The following is an 8,542-nucleotide window of genomic DNA, read 5'->3' as shown; positions in this document are numbered from 1 at the left end:
CGATTCACAGCCATATACTGAAGCAAATGCCCTGGAATTTTGCAAAGGCAAAAATAACAAGATCTTACCAAAATCAAAATAAAAAAACACCAGCAACAATCACAGAACACATTGCTAAGCATTAATCGGACAATTGCCTGAAAGGACGACCTTGAAAATAAAAGAGTTAGGGAAGTGGGGCCAAGAAGTTGTTATTTTATTCATAGAGACCAATGTCAATGGATCAAAGAATATCTGATGGGATGTGGTGGTTTAAGGTATGAGATAACTAAAAAGGGGTGAGGGGTAGAGAAACTAGGTAATGAAGAGCTTTGAAGGGCAAACCAAGGATTTTATATTTGATCCTAAAAGGAAGAAAGAGTCATTGAAGTGGAGGGGACGGGGGTTGACATGATTGGACCTGCACTCTTAAGAAAGTCACACTGGAAGCTGAATAAAAGATGGAATACAGTTGGGAGAGAAAGGGCAAGCAGACTCACCAGCAGGCTATTGCAAAAGTCCAGATGTGAGATGATGAGGACCTGCACTAGAGTAGCACTATCAGAAAAAAAATAGGGACATATTCAAGAGATGTCGCAAAGGTGAAATCCATAGGCTTTGGCAATAGATTGGATATGGTGATTGAAGGATAGTGAGGAATCAAGAATAACACCTAAATTGAAAGTCTAGAGTACTAGGATGGTGGAGCCCTTGATAGCTAAAGGGGAAAAAAGGTTAGAATGTTTTTGTAAATGAAATGAAAGCACTTGAGGGAAAAATGGAAAAGAAATGAGAGCTATGGAAGAAAGAATTGGAAAGGGAATTAATAGTTTGCCATAAGAGGTAGAAAACCTTAACAAAACAGTAAATTCTCTGATGATTGGAATGAATCAAATAGAAACCAATGACTCCAGAGACACCATAAATTATTAAAACAAAGTCAAAAGACTGAAAAACTAAGAGAAAATATAAAGTATTTCATAGCTAAAACAATTGACTGCAAAACAAGTCAAGGAGAAGAAAAAATTAAGAATCAACTATATGCCATGATATAGCTGGGTCAAAGACTATATATGACTTAATAACTTTTGGGGTATAGTTCTAAATTACTTTGCAGAATGTCTGGACCAATTCATAGCTGCACCAAGAATAGGCCTTTTTTTTTTTTTTTTCCACAACCTGTTCAAAATTTCTCATTTTCCTTTTTTGAAAAAAATTTGCTATTCTGACGGATGTGACATAGAACCTCACATATGCTTTAATTTTCATTTCCCTAATTTTTAGAAACTTTCTCATATGGTTGGTGACGCTATTTCTTTCTTTGAAAATTGCCTTGTCATATCCTTTGACCCTTTTTCTATTGGGAATGGGTCTTAATCTCACAAATTTCCTTATTTATCTTGGATGTGAGACCATTGTCAGGGAAACTTGCTACAAAGATTGTTTCCCCCAGTTACCTATTTTCCCTCTAATTTTAGCTATATGAGTTGTTTTTGCTGAAACTTAAATTTTATATTATAAAAATTGTCCACTTTCTTTTGTTTGATCCTCTCTGTCTTTTATTTGGTCATGAATTCTTCCCGTATCTGTAGCTCTAAAAAGTAATTTCTTTCTTGCTTCTCTGATTTGATTATGATGTGACATTTTATATCTAGGTATCCATTTGGAGTATATTTTCAAAAATAGTGTGAATAGTATGAGGTTTGACAGAAACCTAATTTCTGCTAGATTATTATCAAGATTTTCCATCAATCTTTGTCAGATAGCAAGTACTTACACAGGTTCTTTAAAAAAATTATTTAAGTAGAAATGAAAAATGACTCTAGGAGGAACAAGTCTGTGCTGTTTATATGCTTGGATGGTATTTGTTGCTCATTGATAAAAGAAGCAGTTTTTAGGAAACTTGAAAATGAGCAAAATATTTCAGATAGATGGAAGCTACACAGTGGGGCAATATCTATAAAAGGAATAAGAAAATGCTGATTATTATCAAGGGCTGACTCTCATCAAGAAATATGGCATTATCATGAATCGTATTGCCAAGCAGATTACGAAAGATTTCCTCACCTTTAATTAAACACTATGTATAATTGAAGGCAATCTGAGAGATTTGAATAGAAAAATTAATCAAGTCAAAAACTGCAAAGCTAAAATTGAACTTCTTGGAAGCTATGATCCACAGAAACAACTTATTATTGAAGAATCATATTATGGAAAACACTCTAACTTTGAGACTGTATGTGAGCAATGCATGAGGTATATTGCAAAGCATTTTTGGAGAAATCTCATTAAGACTCTCATACATTTATTGCTAAAGGCCAACAATGATTGACGTTATCTTTATATATATCAGCTGATATATCATTAAAATATAATATATTGCAAAAAGTTATTCATTTTAAAAAATGTTATCTTTATAGCTAAATATCTCCCTCTCTCATCTCCTACCCATAGATCAATAGCTTGTAACTTAGAAAAAGGAAAAACATCCACTCAGCAAAAATAACAACATATGCAGTATTTAATGCCCATACTCCTCCATGTTTACAAAGAAGAGAGGAGGCTCATTTTCTCAATATTCTTCAGGACTGGTCTTGTTCATTATATAGCTTTCAGTTTATAGTTGTTGTTGTTGGTTTTTTTTTTTTTGTTTTGTTTTGTTTTGTTTTGTTTTTTGCCCTTTCTGTTTACATGATTATCTTAACATTTGTTTTGAGAATCTACAAAATGCCAAATTCACAGACCTGAAAAGTTCACCATCTTCACTTTCCTGCTCTAATAGATGTTTGTTGATTATATTTTAAAAGATCTCCAATGGGAATGTCACTGATTTAAAAGCCAAAAAATTCTGTCCTCAGTATAATGAAGCTCTCCTGATGCAGTTTGATCCTATTTGTCCTGGTTTCCATTTCTCCAGAGATGGAGGGAAGCCAGACTGCCAACACTTTTCAAAATAATCCTCCATATATTTGAAGACATTTGTTAAATCACTCTTGTTCTGGTATAAACAAATAGAACTTTCTTAACCTTTCTTAGAGGTGTTATTTTCTATATCCTTCATTATTTCTATTGCTTTTCTCTGGCTCTTTTCCAGTTCCTTGCTATCACTCTGAAAACTCGGAGACCTAAACTGAACTCAACAGTAATCATTGTCTAAAAAGTATAAACTTTAGAAAACCGATAGTTTCTTAGCTCTTATGTCACATACCTGACAATATATTCCTACTGAAGGACCTCATTAATGTTGAATTTGTAATATTAAGACAGTTCCTTGACTGAAATCTTTGCTTAACAGAATTTAAGTAAATAAAATTGCAGGGTATAATGAAAAATTCATTGGATGTGGAATCAATCAGGAGCCTGGAGGTTCTAATCCAACTTAAGTGCCTCCCTCCTCCATAACATGAGTTAGGTCAATTTTATCCTGAAAGATGGCAAAGCTGTCCCCCAAGACTTGATGGACCAAAGACCAAGGTTCAAGTTAAGTTTCCCTTAAACAGATTTCTGGTCATTTTAAATCATATTGACATGACTTCCTGGTCATGTAAAAGCATGAATGAGTCCACCCATGTGGAATTGGGGCCCTTCAGATTGGTGGATGTCCCAAGACCATGTGAATCACCATTTCCTACCTAGCTGACCAGACACATTTCCACACAGAGACAAAAGGACTGCATCTACCCAAATTAGTGCTAGAGAATCCTTATGGAAGATAATTTTTACAGTATGGATAGTTGAACCTTTTTTTTTTTTTATCTACTAAATGTCCTAGGAGTTCTTCATACTTAATTTCATTCCAACATTGAACTTGTATTAACAGATATGGGCTTGAGTCAGACTCACTCTTAGCATAATGATACTTGGTAATTGGGACAAAGACTAGCTGAAGAGCACTTAGATCCCACCTTCTGGATGGAACCCTATCAGAATAGCTTTAGCTATTCATCCCCCCATCATACAACCATAGAAGGTTCACATTATGGTTTAAGTGAAGGAAGGTTGCTAAGTAGGGGAGGGCAAGGTGATCAGAGTTATTGTAGTACTCTATGACAAAGGCCCTTCTTGTGATTTATCAAATTCTTTCAATGGAACAGAGAGTAAGCCTCCATTTTCATGGAGCACTTAGCTTAATGGGTATAAGGATGTTGTCAGAATAAGAGAACTGTAGATCTGCACACATATATTGTATCTAAGATATACTTTAACATGTTTAACATGTATGAGACTGTATGCCATCTGGGAGAGGGGGTGAGGGGAGGGAAGGGAAAATTTGGAACAGAAGTGAGTGCAAGGAACAATGTTGAAAAACTACCCATGCATATGTTCTGTCAATAAAAAGCTATTAAAAAAAAAAAAAAAAAAAAAAAAGGATGTTGCCAGGAAGGGTAAACCAAGTGTTAGGTTCAGAATTCCCTGTTTATTGCTAACTCTCCTGCACAAATCGGATTGGTAGTATGATGAGACTGAAAATAAACTGGCCGAGTTATTAGATTTTAAGAACTGTTCAATGAAGGCTGTGAATCAGCTAATGGAGCTGGTAACAGTGCAAGTGAAGGGAATTCAAGAGCAACAGGCTGCATCATAGATCTTTTGTGAGAATTACATCTCTAAATTTACACTTTTTTTTCCTGCATCTCTCTGAGAACAGAGGCATAAAACAGAAGAATGAAAGTGAGAGTGAAGAGAAGACTTGGAAATCCATGCAGAAAACCCTGGACTTATTCTCTTATTCCTCCCAGGAAGAAAGCACTTTCTTCCACCAAGAAAGTAGGGAGTTTGTGGGCTTTCATCAAGAAGAACTGAACCTGACAAAACCAAGGCAGAGATTCTTTTAACCAGTGTTCCATTGACTTGAGGAGCTCTCTGAGGACTATTATAAGGCTAGTTGAATCAATAACACCTTCTATGTTAGGGGTAGGGAATTTTTTTTTCTGCCAAGGGTCATTTGGATATTTTTAATTAATATCCTTTGTGAGCCATACAAAATTATCAACTTAGAGAACTCAAGCAGTGAGAGTTTGTTGTAACTAGTTTTTAGCTCACCATTTCCTGTGGTTGCCTTAGCAAATCAAATTATTTCCTAGGTCTTATGACCATTGTCCAAATATTGTCTACTCTGCTTCACATGAAAACTGACTTTTGTCCCTATACATGTATCTGGTCCCATAAAGATGAGTGTCTGGTATAGCCTCCTCCCAATGGAGATCTTCAAAAGAGGAACTGAAGTTTCTAAAGGAAATGGGTTTGGTAGATTGTATATATTCACTAACCTCTCTTTCCCCATACACCCTTGCCACACTTTGTGACCAGACTAGACTAACTCCAATGGTTAGATTCCACTTTCTGGGTAAAACTCTATTCAGAATAACTTTAGCTATTAATCTCCTCCACTATACAATCATACAGCTTCCGGCTGATCGACTGGTGAAATTTGAGGTGAAATATTGGGGCAACAGAGCCTTGACTGTCCAAGCAAATAGACACTCTGGGAACAGTGGTGGGAAGAGGCACAGTGTCTGCTGCTCTCTAAATTGGGAAGATACCTCCTCTTCTAGGTATGACTCTTGAAAGACAAAGTTGAACAAATACTTGATGGCCAACTTATGGGGGACTTATGCTGTACAAAAAGAATCAGACTCTGAATTATTGTACAATTAGCTTGTGAAGGAAATCAAAGATGCAGGTGTGCATAAATATAGGGACTGGGAATTCAATGTAATGGTTTTTAGTCATCTCCCAGAGTTCTTTTTCTGGGTATAGTTAGTTCAGTTCATTACTGCTCCATTAGAAATGATTTGGTTGATCTTGTTGCTGAGGATGGCCTGATCCATCAGGACTAGTCATCATCTAGTATTGTTGTTGAAGTATATAATGATCTCCTGGTCCTGCTCATTTCACTCAGCATCAGTTCGTGTAAGTCTCTCCAGGCCTTTCTGAAATCATCCTGTTGGTCATTTCTTACAGAACAGTAATATTCCATAATTTTCATATACCACAATTTATTCAGCCATTCTCCAACTGATGGACATCCATTCAGTTTCCAGTTTCTAGCCACTACAAAAAGGGCTGCCACAAACATTCGTGCACATACAGGTCCCTTTCCCTTCTTTATAATCTCTTTGGGATATAATCCCAGTAGTAACACTGCTGGATCAAAGGGTATGCACAGTTTGATAACTTTTTGAGCATAGTTCCAAACTACTCTCCAAAATGGTTGGATTCGTTCACAACTCCACCAACAATGAATCAATGTCCCAGTTTTCCCACATCCCCTCCAACAATCATCATTATTTTTTCCTGTCATCTTAGCCAATCTGACAGGTGTGTAGTGGTATCTTAGAGTTGTCTTAATTTGCATTTCTCTGATTAATAATGACTTGGAGCATCTTTTCATATGACTAGAAATTGTTTCAATTTCTTCATCTGAGAATTGTCTGTTCATATCCTTTGACCATTTTTCAATTGGAGAATGGCTTGATTTTTTATAAATTAGAGTTAATTCTCTATATATTTTGGAAATGAGGCCTTTATCAGAACCTTTGACTGTAAAAATATTTTCCCAGTTTATTGCTTCCCTTCTAATCTTTTCTGCATTAGTTTTGTTTGTACAAAAACTTTTCAGTTTGGTATAATCGAAATTTTCTATTTTGTGATCAGTAATGATCTCTAGTTCTGCTTTGGTCATAAAAACCTTCCTATGGGGGACTTATGAATAAACCTCTATTATGAAATCTAAAACAAAGATACTAGGAGTCCTTTAATCCCATTTAAATTAATGCAGCTAGTGGGTACAGTGGATAGAGTGCCAGGCCTGAATTCAAGTCTGCCTTCAGACACTTACTAGCTGTGTGAGCCTGGGGGAGTCACTTAATCCTGTTTGCGTCAGTTTCCTTATCTATAAAATGACCTGGAGAAGGAAATGGCAAATCCCCTAGTACCTTTGCCAACAAACCTCGCCCCCCCAAAAGAAGGGCTCATGAAAAGTCACCCCCCCACTGAATAACAGCAATGTAGAAGAGAGCCCAGAGCATCTCCTAAAGCCTCAGTCCCATTTGGACCATCCAAAGGAAGTTATGGAGTGCAGGGGTATCATGAACTCTGAATAGTCAGTATTTTTGGCTCTATGGGTTTGCCAAATGGAAACACTTCCCAAGTAGTTAACATCCTATATACATAATGCCATGTAATTAATACCAAACAATATAGAATATCCAGGGGAGTGAAAGGACTTTCTTCTCTAGGTAAGGAACACTTATTTCAAATTCTCTTGGCCCAGGCCCAAGGTGAGTGGTATGGGAGTTTATCAGTGTTGCTTTTAAAATTTCTCTTTTCCTATACCTGCCGAGTTAGAAGCAGATTGCTCTCTCCAGGGAAGAAAGTCTAATATTCATTCACCATAATCTTTCCTAATTAGTGAGCTCTTGACCTTTATATATATTCTTAATCCCATACCTCCCATCTTCTCCAGAAGATGATCCCATCACCTCTCTGATCCTCAATTCTTCCCATCCACTGACTCTATCCCTACTGCTTACAATTACACCCATGTCTACCCCTTCCTTAAAACCCTTGTGTTTGATCTGACCCTTCCCACTAACTTCTGGCCTATATCTCTCCCCTTTTTATTGAATATGCTCCTTGAGAAAGGTGCTTAATTTAGTATTTCCACTTCTCTTCTCATTCTCTTCTAAACCTTTTGGAGTCTGGTTTCCCAACTCATCATTCAAATGAAATTTTCCTGTAAAATTGCCAATAATTTCTTTATTGCCAGATTTCATGTCCTTTTCTTAATTCTCATCCTTCTTTCACTTCTCTGAAGCATTTGACACTGTAATTAATTTCTCCTGGATACTCTATTCTCCCCAAGTTTTCATGACATTGTTGTTTTCTGGTTCTTCCCCTACTTATTATGCTTCAGTTTCCTTGCAGGACTTTCATCTCTATCACATTCCCAGACAAAACACTGTCTTCCATACTCCTGTCTTTTCCATCTGTCTCACTTAGCAACCTTATTAGCTCCCATAGGTTCCATTGTCATCCCTTTGTGAATGATTCCCAAGCTATATATCTGGTCCTGTGTTCAAATCTCCCCTAAACCCTACACCATCAAGAAACTTTTATACATTTTGAATTCCATATACATCTCAAAGTCAACATTTCCAAAGTAAAACTCCTTTTCTTTACCCCAAACCAATCCTCAATCCATCTTCCCTATTACTGTTGATGGCACTACTTCCCTCCCCATATCTTCCAGGTGGGATCTAGATGTTGATCCAATAAAAAAGAAGGAAAAGTTACATAAGAGTAAAGAAGGTGGGAGGGAAATGAGGGGAATTTTTACTTATTAAAAAATTAGCTGTTTTTTAAAAGTAAGAAAATTTTATTCCCAACTTAAAAAAAAAAAAATTACAGGCTTTTAATAATAACACCTTAACATCATTTTTAGCAACCCAGGGAAGAGACAGTTTAGTGTGAAAAAGAAGAATAATTAAAAGTGTTAACTACTTCATACAAGTCAAGAAAAGTAAGGATTCAGATGTAATAGAGAATTGGCCAATAAGCC

The 8,542-nt window shown here is 36.3% G+C and overlaps 1 pseudogene; it reads left to right on the top strand.

Moving 5' to 3' along the window:
• The first annotated feature begins 1,569 nt into the window (after positions 1–1,569).
• On the top strand, positions 1,570–2,271 carry LOC100923103 (annotated as a pseudogene).
• The last annotated feature ends 6,271 nt before the right edge of the window (positions 2,272–8,542 follow it).

This window comes from Sarcophilus harrisii, chromosome 6, assembly GCF_902635505.1.
Source record: "Sarcophilus harrisii chromosome 6, mSarHar1.11, whole genome shotgun sequence".
In the NCBI taxonomy this organism is placed as follows: Eukaryota; Metazoa; Chordata; class Mammalia; order Dasyuromorphia; family Dasyuridae; genus Sarcophilus; species Sarcophilus harrisii.
Note: the sequence above shows the minus strand (reverse complement) of the source record. Positions and strands in the feature narration are given on the sequence as shown.